This window comes from Ranitomeya variabilis, chromosome 1 (genome assembly GCF_051348905.1).
Source record: "Ranitomeya variabilis isolate aRanVar5 chromosome 1, aRanVar5.hap1, whole genome shotgun sequence".
Lineage (NCBI taxonomy): Eukaryota > Metazoa > Chordata > Amphibia > Anura > Dendrobatidae > Ranitomeya > Ranitomeya variabilis.
The window spans coordinates 1,108,427,537-1,108,440,235 of NC_135232.1; positions in this window are offsets into that span (position 1 = coordinate 1,108,427,537).

The following is a 12,699-nucleotide window of genomic DNA, read 5'->3' on the forward strand; positions in this document are numbered from 1 at the left end:
CGCCCACCGGTAAATGGCTGAATAGCGCAGATCGTGCTGTTTTTCATCACCTGGGCAGTGGATTAGCCTTTTGGACATGCGCACACCACTACGCCACCAACGTAATGATGAGCAGGATTCTGGGGGAGAAACAGCGCTGTCACCACGCCCATAGGACCAGACCAGCGTGAGTGACAGCAGAAAACGGCGACTTTACAAAGGTATTTCGGCAGCATAGGTGGGTAATAAAGGCACACAAAAGACACTAATGTAACGCCCAGCTCTGCCCCTATTTAACGCTATTTTTAGCTCATCTTCAAAAAACGGGATGACAGGTTCCCTTTAAGACTGGTTAATAATGGAGAGATGTCAATAAGACACCTATCCATTATTAATCCAATAGTAATAAAAGGTTAAAAAAACACACACATTATGAATAAAATATTTTAATGAAATAAATACACATGGGTTTTAACATCTTTATTGTACGCTCAATCCAACTGACGACCCTTGTCTTCTGAAAAAAGGGAAAGTAAAAAAGCAACAATATCCCTTACCTGTCCACCATACAGTCATGTCCCATGATGTAAATCCATCTGAAGGGGTTAAATAATTTTACAACCAGGAACCTGCTAATGCAGGCGCCCCTGGCTGTAAAAACTGGGGAATGAATGGAATACAGGGGAACGTAGCTTCGTAGACTTGCGGTGATGCGCCCCCTGGTGGCATAAATTCATATGAACTCTAGCGTGGGAATCTGGGGGCAGATGTTGTTAGCCAGGGGGGGGCAATACCTGTGGTCCTTCCCTAGGCTATTAATATCTGCCCTCAGTCACTGGCTTTTCCACTGTGGCGGAAAAAATTGCGCAGGAGCCCACGCCAGTTTTTCCTGTGATTTAACCCTTTATTTTAACACCTAGAGGTCCCAAATTTTGCACACAGAAACTTCTTACATTAGTAGTGAGGAATATGTAAAAAAATAAGGGATATGAAATGATTTACTGTATGTAAACCATGTCTCATATCCTGTCGGGTTTGATAAGGAGATAGCAAAAGCCAGCAATTGAATTACTGGCTTTTCTGCTATCTAGCTCTGTATTAAATAAATATATATATATATATACATATATATATATATATATATATATATATATATATATATATATATATATACGTGTGTCAATGACATATATATATATATATATATATATATATATATATATATATATATATATATATATATTATATATATATATATACAGCACAGACCAAATGTTTGGACACACCTTCTCATTTAAAGATTTTTCTGTATTTTCATGACTATGAAAATTGTACATTCACACTGAATGCATCAAAACTATGAATTAACACATGTGAAATTAAATACTTAACAAAAAAGTGTGAAACAACTGAAATTTTGTCTTATATTCTAGGTTCTTCAAAGTAGCAACCTTTTTCTTTGATGACTGCTTTGCACACTCTTGGCATTCTCTTGATGAGCTTCAAGAGGCAGTCACCGGGAATGGTCTTCCAACAATCTTGAAGGAGTTCCCAGGGATGCCTAGGACTTGCTGGCCCCGTTGCCTTCACCCTGCGTCCAGCTCACCCCAAACCATCTCGATTGGGTTCAGGTCTAGTGACTGTGGAGGCCAGGTCATCTAGCGTAGCACCCCATCACTCTCCTTCTTGGTCAAATTACACAGCCTGGAGGTGTGTTTGGGGTCATTGTCCTGTTGAGAAATAAATGATGGTCCAACTAAACACAAACCGGATGGAATAGCATTGCCGCTGCAAGATGCTGTGGTAGCCATGCTGGTTCAGTATGCCTTCAATTTTGAATAAATCCCCAACAGGGTCGCCAGCAAAGCACCCCCACACCATCACACCTCCTCCTCCATGCTTCACAGTGGGAACCAGGCATGTAGAGTCCATCTGTTCACCTTTTCTGCGTCGCATAAAGACTTGGTGGTTGGAACCAAAGATCTCAAATTTGGACTCATCAGACCAAAGCACAGATTTCCACTGGTCTAATGTCCATTCCTTGTGTTCTTTAGCCCAAACAAGTCTCTTCTGCTTGTTGCCTGTCCTTAGCAGTGGTTTCCTAGCAGCTATTTTACTATGAAGGCCTGCTGTACAAAGTCTCCTCTTAACAGTTGCTGTAGAGATGTGTTTGCTGCTAGAACTCTGTGTGGCATTGACCTGGTCTCTAATCTGAGCTGCTGTTAACCTGCGATTTCTGAGGCTGGTGACTTGGATAAACTTATCCTCAGAAGCAGAGGTGACTCTGGGTCTTCCTTTCCTGGGGCGGTCCTCATGTGAGCCAGTTTCTTTTTAGCGCTTGATGGTTTTTGCCACTGCACTTGGGGACAGTTTCAAAATTTTCCCAATTTTTCAGACTGACTGACCTTCATTTCTTAAAGTAATGATGGCCACTCATTTTTCTTTACTTAGCTGCTTTTTTCTTGCCATAATACAAATTCTAACAGTCTATCCAGTAGGACTATCAGCTGTGTATCCACCAGACTTCTGCACAACACAACTGATGGTCCCAACACCATTTATAAGGCAAGAAATCCCACTAATTAAACCTGACAAGGCACACCTGTGATGTGAAAACCATTCCTGTTGACTTCCTCTTCAAGTTCATCAAGAGAATGCCAAGAGTGTGCAAAGCAGTCATGAAAGCAAAAGGAGGCTACTTTGAAGAACCTAGAATATAAGACATAATTTCAGTTATTTCACACTTTTTTGTTAAGTATATAATTCCACATGTGTTAATTCATAGTTTTGATGCCTTCAGTGTGAATTTACAATTTTCATAGTCATGAAAATACAGAAAAATCTTTAAATGAGAATGTGTGTCCAAACTTTTGGTCTGAACTGTATATATATATACCTATTCTATGTGTAGATATTTATTTTAGCAATTCTACTCTAACCTGTCAGTGTCATTTTACTGTACACCGCACTAAATTACCGTTTCTTCTATTGAACACCTGTGCATATTTCTCGCAAGTCACACTCATGGTCCTTGTGTAACCTGTATTTTTCTCGCCCCCATAGACCTTCATTGGCGAATTTTTTGCACAATACGCTGACAAACGCAGCATGCTGATGTTTTTTCAGCCCGTAAAATACGGCAGAGAAATATACAGCAGATAGGAGCTGCCCCATAGAGAAACATAGGTCCGTGTGCAATGCGTTGTTTTTGCGCCTCTTGGAGCGCCCCCACACCGCCGCAGGGCCGAGGGGTACCCGGAGCCGGGCCTCTGGGTCTCAGTCCTGGGGTTGTCATGGTGGCTAGACCCGGTCCGTGGCCCTGTCTGTCAGTGGGGGACGTCCGGTGCAATAAGTGGTGTTGTAACGGTGCAGTTGTGGGGTGCAGGTCGCGGTAAATAATGAGGACACCAGGTTGCAGTCTCTTTACCTCTTTACTGAAGATCTCTGAGTCCTCAGTCCAGAATACGGCTCACCAGGCTGCGCAAGTCCGGCCGGTCCAATGACACTTCCAGAGTTCTCTTCACAGGAGGAAATCTGTGCCTTCCCCCTAGCGCTATGTGTTGTAGTCCTTCCCTGCTGTGCTTACGGAAAGTACCCCACAACTGTTGTGTCTGTTTCTTAAGTTCCCTCACAACTCGACTAGATGATGTTCTGCTAATCCTCCGTCCCTCCCTGAGGTTCGGGTAGGAATGGCACCCGTTTGACGGGTAGGCCTGGAGTTCTTCCGGGACCCTAGAGACGCCCCTCTCCCACAATTGCCTCCCAAGACTTCATAGGTGATTTGAGTTAGACAGCCCGCCTGAGACTGACTGTCCTGCCGCTGTTTGGAGTATTGCTTGAAGCTGAATGTTATTCTACTCCCTCGGCGTTCCGGCCACCGGTAGTGCACCTCAGTAGGATGTTGCTTCGGTCTTACAGCACGACTCCTACTGGTATTTCTCCTTTGCGTGATCCCGTTTCTCACTCAGCACAATCTATCTCTCTTCTAATCCTTTCTTGGGCACCGCCGCTACCCGGAGCAGGCACGGTCCCGTTACGTTCGTTCTCGTTGCCAAGCCTCTGTCAGGATCCCACCCCTGACAGAGACCCTACTGTATCTTCCCCCACAACACTCTCTGCCACAAGGTGTTGCCTGGTTCCAACCCAGTCAGCTTTCTCATCTAACTTCCTGCCTGACCCCCAGTTTACCCACTATGGTGGGGAGTGGCCTAATGAATAGCACCCTTAGCTCCCCCCGGAGGCCCGGCTGTGAAATGTATTGGTGTCTGTGATACCTGATCAGATGAACTCCTTCAGTGCCATCGGACGCACCATAGCTCCCCATAGTGGCGGAGCCACAGTACTGCAACGACCAGGACTCTGGGGCGCTGCACTCCCCCCTGGTTAAACACAGTACTCCGGGACTGGGAAGAAAACAACAATACAAGTTTAGCAAAAAGACATACAATTTTTGTTGAGTGCAAATAACAATACGTATACTTGAACAAGCTTCCCTTTATGGGAGGTGAGGACACTTGAACGTTACAAAACATGGTTAAACATTAAACATTATAAATTACAGGCTATAAATAACTCCTGTTACCCAACCGGGCATTCTACTAGTGCAAACATTTGGATAATACATTAACATTGTCTTTAGAGGACGCACACTCTAAGTCCGCTAAAGACCTTCCTATAATCACATTATAAGGTAATTTAACTTTTTCATTCTCCTTCTTTAAATCTGCAGGACCGCCTGTCCTATCGGCACCAGACCTACTGCCTCTCCTTTCTGTTACAGGACCGCCCCGTTCAGCCAGGGCCTACCGCCTTTTCAACTTCTATACACAGTATAGATCATAACATTACTTTCAGTTTTAGAAGCACTGAGCCATCTACGTATGGCTCCTAGGAGGACTCACTACCTAACCCCTACGGGTTCACTTTCTGTCCTCTGTAACACATTATTAACTCTTTCTTTACAATAACTAACTTACTATGGAGGACTCAGGGTTTACCTTCTATCCCCAGTTTCTTATCAACATTATCAACTATCCCCTTATAACATCAATCCTCATTACTACTTTCTTTCTACCGACTATGCAGGACACTCTGTCTACCCCTACGGGCCTTCTGCATCTTTCTTCTAGCCTTCTTTCTGGAAACATCATCTGCATTTCTTTACATTTAACCAATCAAATACATATAACTTTTACATGTAAGAATTATCATCACTTTCGCTCATCAAGACATTATTGCTATCCATCAATCTTAAAGCAATACGGTTCTTCAAATGTACACGTGGATGTCCCCTTTAAGAAGGGACCAAGTCTTTAGGAGGTAGCATTTGTTCTCTAGCTACCAGTCCATACTCAGCAAAGGCTCCGGTGCGGTATCTTCGCAAAGAGTCTCTTTCTAAGTAAAACCAGTAGGAAGCGCCTTTAATAAGGTGCGAACTATTTACAAGAAAAAGTTTGTATCATGCACTGTTCATGATTGCGGCAGTTCTTGATAACAGGAAACAAAAAGTGGAAAAACAAACCAAACAATTGGGATCCCGGGTCAACAAAGGGATCCCTTTTAAAAGTTAACCCTAGACGGGTTCAGCAGCAAAACAGGAACAAACAGTTAAAGGGAAGAACTATTTACATTATCATGGTTTCGAGGTTTACCCTTACTCGGATGGCCTTGGCTCCGGGCCCCCGACTACTGTGGCACAGATATCAGCGGCAGGCCCCGCAGGGACCACCAGGTCACCCGGTGTCTGAATTTGAAGACTGACCCTGCTGGCGAGTTCGGGAGCTACTACAAAGTGCACAGTGGAGAAAGTAACGATATCTGGCAAATCTGGATCAACCATAATTGGGGCCACAGGTGACACTCTCTCAGGCTCACATCGCTGAACATTCCGGGCACGCCATCCTTGTGCGTTCTGGTGATGGGTGTACGTCACCTGATCCCCTTCCCGTAATGGTTCGCCATCCCGATCACAGCAGGGAGTTTCCACGTCGTAACTAGCAACAAAGACGCCAGTCGATAGACCCGGTTCCTGTATAGAGCCCCATCCTTTCCTGGGGTGGAAGGCCGACACAGTTCCCCGCCTTACCACGTCCTTCCCACCATGTACAAACTTCTTGCGTTGCATCTCCCGTTGTTCAACTTCACTTCGCTGTTTCCAGTGCTGGAGCACGCATTGATTGTACTGGTCCCAGGTAAGTATTGCGATGGTGAGACCATCCACCGGAACCCCATCCTGCTCAACCCAGGGGGTGTCCCACCGGAACATCACTCCGTCCGGGCCCACATCTATGGGCTCCCCCCACCTGGTTGGTAGTGGCGGTAATAACTTCCCCATTGCACTGGGGCCGAGGACCACTCGCTCGATTGTGAACGAAGGATTACTGTTGCGGGGAGGATCGGTCACGGGAGCAGTATCGAACGGGGAGGCAGGAGTATCTTCTGTACCTGCACCTGTTGTGATTCCACCGATGTCGATCCGGTCCGCTGACAAGAACGCTGGAGTCAGCTGCTGCTCGGACCGCGGCTCTTCTAAGACGGTCCCCGAACGCGGCTCCGCTCGCTGTGGTTCCTCCTCCGCTGACTCCGAGGTCGGGATTGGTGGACTCAGCTCCGCTATCTGTTCCAGGGGCTTCGGATCCTCCGGCTGCAGGGGACACGGGTCTGCCCCCGATAAACGAGGGCAAACCGGGACTGTTCCTTCCCCGTTCCGGCACTCGCTGTTCTTCATCATGATCTGCTGATCGGTGGCAATGCATGCATCGGACTCCGCCATTTCTCCGGGGCCGAGCTTCTCCATCTCCTGCTTCCCGCCGTTGCAAATCAGGGGGTCATCCTCTGCTTGAAGGCAGGTCCTCACTTTGCAGCCAGAAGCGCAGGGGGCGGTAGCCATTTCTCGCGCCACTCTGGTGGTCTCCTCCCATGGCACGCCCTCCTTCTTCTCTGGCGTAGCAATGGCGGCGGCTTTTGGCGGGAACTTCTCTGGGTCAATGGCAATACACAGTCTCTCAATAAAGTACAGTCCAAGCACAACAAATCACAGTTCCAAGGCACACATGACCTGATTCTTCAGGCTTAAGTAGATCCTGTTCGTGACGCCAAGTTGGAGCGCCCCCACACCGCCGCAGGGCCGAGGGGTACCCGGAGCCGGGCCTCTGGGTCTCAGTCCTGGGGTTGTCACGGTGGCTAGACCCGGTCCGTGGCCCTGTCTGTCAGTGGGGGACGTCCGGTGCAATAAGTGGTGTTGTAACTGTGCAGTTGTGGGGTGCAGGTCGCGGTAAATAACGAGGACACCAGGTTGCAGTTTCTTTACCTCTTTACTGAAGATCTCTGAGTCCTCAGTCCAGAATAAGGCTCACCAGGCTGCGCAATCTGGCCGGTCCAATGACACTTCCAGAGTTCTCTTCACAGGAGGAAATCTGTGCCTTCCCCCTAGCGCTATGTGTTGTAGTCCTTCCCTGCCGTGCTTACGGAAAGTACCCCACAACTGTTGTGTCTGTTTCTTAAGTTCCCTCACAACTCGACTAGATGATGTTCTGCTAATCCTCCGTCCCTCCCTGAGGTTCGGGTAGGAACGGCACCCGTTTGACGGGTAGGCCTGGAGTTCTTCCGGGACCCTAGAGACGCCCCTCTCCCACAATTGCCTCCCAAGACTTCATAGGTGATTTGAGTTAGACAGCCCGCCTGAGACTGACTGTCCTGCCGCTGTTTGGAGTATTGCTTGAAGCTGAATGTTATTCTACTCCCTCGGCGTTCCGGCCACCGGTAGTGCGCCTCAGTAGGATGTTGCTTCGGTCTTACAGCACGACTCCTACTGGTATTTCTCCTTTGCGTGATCCCGTTTCTCACTCAGCACAATCTATCTCTCTTCTAATCCTTTCTTGGGCACCGCCGCTACCCGGAGCAGGCACGGTCCCGTTACGTTCGTTCTCGTTGCCAAGCCTCTGTCAGGATCCCACCCCTGACAGAGACCCTACTGTATCTTCCCCCACAACACCCTCTGCCACAAGGTGTTGCCTGGTTCCAACCCAGTCAGCTTTCTCATCTAACTTCCTGCCTGACCCCCAGTTTACCCACTATGGTGGGGAGTGGCCTAATGAATAGCACCCTTAGCTCCCCCCGGAGGCCCGGCTGTGAAATGTATTGGTGTCTGTGATACCTGATCAGATGAACTCCTTCAGTGCCATCGGACGCACCATAGCTCCCCATAGTGGCGGAGCCACAGTACTGCAACGACCAGGACTCTAGGGCTCTGCACTCTCATACATCCGTATTCCTCTCTAGTGTGACCCCGGCCTAACAGGTGCATCACCAACAACTGTGTTGGCCATCTCCTCCTCCGCCTCTTCCACCTACACTGCCACATCCACCTCATCCACCTTCTCTTCCAGTTGAACCTCCACCCCATGGTTGTAGTTTGTTAGTTTATTTTGGGTTTATTCTATGCTCTTTGAAATCAGTTCCCTAAAAAAATAAAAAAATAACAGTGTTGGATTACTCCACCCTTGCCAACATCCAGCGTCTTCCTCCACTTGGACCTACGCCTCGTGGTTCTAGATAGCTAGTGATAGTTTGTAAATTCTAGGTTGCTTTAATACATAGAAAAGCAAAAAAAAATCAAAATTAAAAACAATGTTGGCTTACTCTTCCTTTGCCTCTTCCACCCATACTGACACGTCCACCTCTTCCTCTACTTGGACCTATGCCTTGTGGTTCTAGATAGCTAGTTTTATTTTTCGAAATTCTAGGTTCTTTCATGTCAGTTCCATAATAAAAACAACAAATAAAAAACTGAGCTGGATTACTCCTTCCATGACTTTTCTACCTGTACATAATATAGACATACATTACACTTCTTTCTCCACTTGGACCTGCGCCTTATGGTTCTAGATAGCTAGCTTTAGTTGTGTAAATTCTAGATTTTTTAAGCGATTTACATAAAAAAATTAAAAAAAAAGAAAAAAAAAGAAAATAATTTTTTTACAAGAAATAAAAAAATACAATAAAATACAAAGAAATTAACAAAAATTGTTGCATTATTCCTCCCGATTTATTTTATTTATTCTACTCAATTATATAGCACCATTAATTCCATAGTGCTTACTGACATTGTCGACATTGTCCCCACTGTCGCTTACATTGTATCAGCCCCATGGCATCAGCCCCTACAGCTTATTTTTCTGCCATCCTGGAGGGACAAAGGTGCAGGTTAATTGAACAATTGGTGTTTGTTAATTTGGTGATTGGCTGCTGACTACCTATTGTTTCAGTCCATGTAGCTTGTTGTTCTGCAAATATTGATGGACAAAATATTCAGGTTAATTGAACGGTCGAACAATGAGAGATGACCTCCTCCCACCTCCCCCGAAATCTGTGTATACTGCCCTGAAGGACAACTGTGGGTATAAAAAGGATCTCTCTTCTTCCACAGAAATACTGTAGTGGACAGCAGCCAAGGCACCAAGGTTCCAACTGGAGGAATACAGATTTGATCCACTGCCCATCACTGAATCCATGGAGACGTTTCGAGGAGCCAAGTTGGTACAATCATGTCACCTGGCCACATACCTCAATGGACTGTCAGCTACCAAAGGTTGCTGCCACCTCCTTTTTGTGGGTGCCTGCCAAAAGTGGGGTGCCACTGGTTGGGGTAGTTGGCCCTGGAAGCCCCAAAGTTGCAGATATTCTAAATCCGATGAGCCAGTGGAAGGTTGTGACTCTGTAATCTGCACCATGTAGTGTACTTGTTGGGATTATACTATATGTTATTGACTGTTGGTGATCCAATAAATTGTTACCGTAGTGTGTTAACCTCACCCTGTGTTGTCTGAGTAGTATTATGCCCATAGGAATGGAGTTGGAGCATTAAGTGGGATGAGCCCTGGCCCATGCGGTCTTTCTAAACACTACCAGGCCAGTGGATGAGAGCACCCACTGACTCTCAGGTCTTTACAACCCCCATCATTATAGTCATCTTACCGCTCATGACTCTGGACCCTCCACTCTTCACATCACCCATCTGGTCCTCATCACCTCATCACCTCTTCAGATTACCACCACTTGTGTTGAATTCCTCATGATTCCATGAGCTTTGACATGCACTTATTCAAAGTCCTCCTGGGTCTCTTCTGACCAGGAAATCTGGAACCAGCATGAGAGACATGGGAAATTCAATGTGAGCAGTGCAGCAATCTGAAAATGCAATGAGGACAGGACAGGTGACAGTGAGGAATTGAGCTGCTGGAGAAGTGAGTGGTGAGGTGAGTATTGGTATTTTTTATTTTTTACATTTTGTGAGTCTAATGAATTATTATGCTTTGGTGTCTGGATAAACTCCAGAGCATAATAATGGACATTAAATTTGCCCAGAATAACTTCGCAAATTTAATTTCTCGGGAACAGGTAAATTCAGATTTTGCCTGATCTACTCATTTCTAATACTTACCTAGCCTCATGTGTCTCTATCACTCCTCCAGTGGTTTCATAAGGTGTCAGTATCCTTTTCATTCTACACCAGGGCTTCTAGCGCCAGATAGGTCACAATACATGTACTGACTTTTATACATCAAATCATGTGTCTAATCAGGACTAATCAGCACCCAAAGCGGTGAAAAGGAGACCAGAGCAGAATGTTTTTTTTATAGTCTGTAGAAGACCAATGAAAAGTTTTGGGGGCAAAGAAAGGTGGTGGGTTAGGTGAGTACTAGTGTTGAGCATTCCGATACCGCAAGTATCGGGTATCGGCCGATATTTGCTGTATCGGAATTCCGATACCGAGATCCGATACTTTTGTGGTATCGGGTATCGGTATCGAAACAACATTAATGTGTAAAATAAAGAATTAAAATAAAAAATATTGCTATACTCACCTCTCCGACGCAGCCTGGACCTCACCGTGGGAACCGGCAGCATTGTTTGCTTAAAATGCGCGCTTTTCCTTCCTTCCGTGACGTCACGGCTTCTGATTGGTCGCGTGCCGCCCATCTGGCCGCGACGCGACCAATCACAGCAAGCCGTGACGTAATTTTCAGGTCCTTCTAGGCATTCAGTATTTTAAAATTACGTTCCGGCTTTGTGATTGGTCGCGTCGCGGTCACATGGGCGACGCGACCAATCAGAAGCCGTGACGTCACGGGAGGCTGGAGACGCGCGCATTTTAAAATGCGCGCGTGTCCAGCCTCCCGTGACGTCACGGCTTGTGATTGGTCGCGTCGCCCATGTGACCGCGACGCGACCAATCACAAAGCCGGAACGTAATTTTAAAATACTGAAGGACCTGAAATTACGTCACGGCTTGCTGTGATTGGTTGCGTCGCGGCCAACATGGGCGACGCGACCAATCACAAGCCGTGACGTCACGGGAGGCTGGACACGCGCGCATTTTAAAATGCGCGCGTCTCCAGCCTCCCGTGACGTCACGGCTTGTGATTGGTCGCGTCGCCCATGTTGGCCGCGACGCAACCAATCACAGCAAGCCGTGACGTAATTTCAGGTCCTTCAGTATTTTAAAATTACGTTCCGGCTTTGTGATTGGTCGCGTCGCGGTCACATGGACGACGCGACCAATCACAAGCCGTGACGTCACGGGAGGCTGGACACGCGCGCATTTTAAAATGCGCGCGTCTCCTGCCTCCCGTGACGTCACGGCTTCTGATTGGTCGCGTCGCCCATGTGACCGCGACGCGACCAATCACAAAGCCGGAACGTAATTTTAAAATACTGAATGCCTAGAAGGACCTGAAAATTACGTCACGGCTTGCTGTGATTGGTCGCGTCGCGGCCACATGGGCGGCACGCGACCAATCAGAAGCCGTGACGTCACGGAAGGAAGGAAAAGCGCGCATTTTAAGCAAACAACGCTGCCGGTTTCCTCGGAGAGGTGAGTATAGCAATATTTTTTATTTTAATTCTTTATTTTACACATTAATATGGTTCCCAGGGCCTGAAGGAGAGTTTCCTCTCCTTCAGACACTGGGAACCATCAGGGATACCGTCCGATACTTGAGTCCCATTGACTTGTATTGGTATCGGGTATCGGTATCGGATTAGATCCGATACTTTGCCGGTATCGGCCGATACTTTCCGATACCGATACTTTCAAGTATCGGACGGTATCGCTCAACACTAGTGAGTACGGTAATTTATTGTTTTTTAAATACTTAATCTTTACTGGCCCATATGGATCCTGCAAAAATGGCCACAATTTTGCTGAATATGCATAAATCAAATTCCCAAAAAGATTAGGTGGAATCCATGAAATTTGTTAAATTTTAAGCAAAATTTATTGATTTAGAATTGACTTACTTCTCTATATTCAAGTCTTGCATATATATGATAAAGAATATAAAACTTCACCCTTCAGTATGCACATGATTCTGTGCCTTCATTTGCCCTCAGTTACTTATTCAGGTAAATCTATAAATATAAAACTTATAAGCTAGTGTTTTGAATTGTATATTTCTTTCCAAAAATGAACACCACTTTATTACTCATTATTTTAACTATACTGATTGTAGAATTCCCTTAAAGCAAAAAGGAGAGAAGTCAGCACTTTCTGAGAGTAGTAAGTTTAACAACTGTCCAGACACCTGAAGAAGTCTGGATACAGCTAAAACGCATAGTATTTTTAAATATCATTTTAATATATTTTATTCTTCTGGCACGTTTTTGGTATTTTTTCCATTGGATTAAACCTGCTATCATTGGAGTATCCTGTTATCTCCA